Below are 2,492 nucleotides of genomic sequence, written 5' to 3' on the forward strand. Positions count from 1 at the left end.
TGGCAGTTTCCACTAATAATTAAACTACGTCGTAAATGCCAACGTTTGAAGATGGCTGATGCAAATAATATCGGAACGATGTTTCGGGATAAATATGAATGTGGAATCATACAGTCACCGAACTACCCGGGATCTGCGGGCTTTTTTACACAATCGCGTATCTATCACTTTCGTACCACAACACTTGGATTTCGCGTCGAATACAAATATTACAGATTCGTTATCAAGTACATGGAAAATACGCCGTGCTCAAAGGCATCTCCACTAGACAAAGATCCGATCATTTTTACTCAAATGGTGAATAGTAGACAACTTAACCAGGCGATCTGTAGAAACAAATATCCATTACCTGGTAGCATATTTCACAGTTTGAGCTATAATGCTGTCTCCTTCGTGGTAAACGCTAAGGTCCCAACATTTCAAATACAATTCACTTTAGAAGAAGAACCACAGATCGACGCGAAAGCCTGTAGTCCGGGATTCTTGGACTCCGGTTATTTTTCTTGCGTGAAATACATCAAACACGAACGTCTGAATTGGGAGAATGCTGAATTGTACTGTAGACAGAAGTACGCGGGACATCTTCTCAGCATCAACTCAGAACAGGAGATGATCGCCATCAAAAGATTATTCGCTACGAAACTTCTACGACAGGCGTATTCGCAGGAAGCGCTCATAATAATGATCGGATTAAAACTGCAGGTAAATTTTATCTTCGAAGCTTGTAACGAAAATGTGCTGATAAAATTTCTAATGCCTGGTCTTTCTAAGTTCTTTTTCAATTCGAAATGTCTTAGTTGAGCATTAACTGTAGTCTACAATCCTATTTCACAAATCCTTCGAATGCATCGAGACAAAAATTCTAGACTAAAACTTAAAACTAGCAACAACGAGTCATATATAACAATGCTCAGGAAGAAAAATTCAATACACATTTTACGCACTAAAATATATTAAATATATATGAATATATTTCAAAGCTAAAGTTTCTATAGTGATGTCTATAACATCCCGCATCACAAAAAGCCAATTTGCGTTTGGGTGAATAAAACTAAATTAACTTAGCGAGCAAAGCGCGTTTGCGACGTTCACGAATGCCTCCGGTATCACGGGCAAAGTCGTTTGAAGAAAAGTTCACGGCAAGTTTAGAAACTTCGATACGTCGCTGCTATTTCCGTGCGGATGACAATGCTCGGCAATTACGAGTAACAATAAAAGCTTTTTCGACAAAAGACATTCTATGCAGCTACAGAATAACGATAAATTAAATTAGCAAGTCGCGACTAGGATCAGGCTAAAAGACAAATAGGAAGGAAACACGTATTTCTATAGAATAGTCGCAGTTGACGTTTGTTGTTTGATGCGAGTTGTTCGACATGACACGCCTTGAGGATCTCTTCGTTTTCGTGGTTGCTGTAAGCCACGTTCGCATCGCACGCGCTGATCGCGCAGGCTCTACCGATGAGGAATCGTCCGTGATGGTCCGTTCGTCTTGTAACAACACTTGGTACCCCGTCGATTCTACGTCCGGTTACATCGCTTCACCGAAATATCCTTCGTTAGTGCGCGGTGTTGAATGTCGTTGGTTCGTCAATAGCTCTTTACCGGGGACCTTTCACATCAGAGTTTACCACGACATCGAGCCGTCAATATTCTGCAGTGATAACTACCTTCTCGTCGGTGAATCTGATCACATATTCTGCGGTGAAGGAGATCATGAAATCCGTCGTAACGATTCGATCTCGTTAATGTTCAGTAGTAACGTCAATGGTGCGCGAGGTAGTCGGGTTTATATCGTTTATCGTTACGAACGAAGCCGTTTGAATTTAAGTCACAACTGTAAAAAAATATATCAGTTTAAAATCAAAAAGTTACAAGCATCGAAAGGGTACAAATTTGATATAACGCAACTTCAATGCCAGCTCTTTTTAGAATGGATCGGTCTTACGGATAATTCTGCTCTGAATCTGACATTCATAGCTGTTAGCTTTAAGTTATTACGTGCTCCTGAAATAGCTTCAGTTAAAATTCATGACGGCTGGAACACGAGTAGTGAACCTATCGGCAATATACATGAACAAACTGGACTACCTCCGGTAACTATTTATACAAAAAGCAACAAGGCCACAATCACAGGTTTTCCGTATCATTTCCATTTTCATGTGCGATTGCTAGTTCAAATTTACAAAATATCCGATTGGAACGTCACTAATCCGTTGATTCAGATTTCTAATAACGAATCGGGAGTGCTCATTTCCGATGACAACAGTTTACACGTAATAACTCGATCAAAACACTTACACTGCTGGTCTATCACAGTGCAGATGTTGCAGTACGTCGTCTTCAACTGGACACGTGATCTCGTTACTTCCGGTGGCGTCATCGGTGTCTATAAACTAGAAGGGTTACGCGTTGTAGGAACTGATATACTACTCGGTTATAACTACCTCGAATCGCTAAGTGTCAAATCTGACGGCTTTCTCGTCGTACTG

Source organism: Tubulanus polymorphus, chromosome 10, assembly GCF_964204645.1.
Source record: "Tubulanus polymorphus chromosome 10, tnTubPoly1.2, whole genome shotgun sequence".
Taxonomy (NCBI): Eukaryota; Metazoa; Nemertea; class Palaeonemertea; order Tubulaniformes; family Tubulanidae; genus Tubulanus; species Tubulanus polymorphus.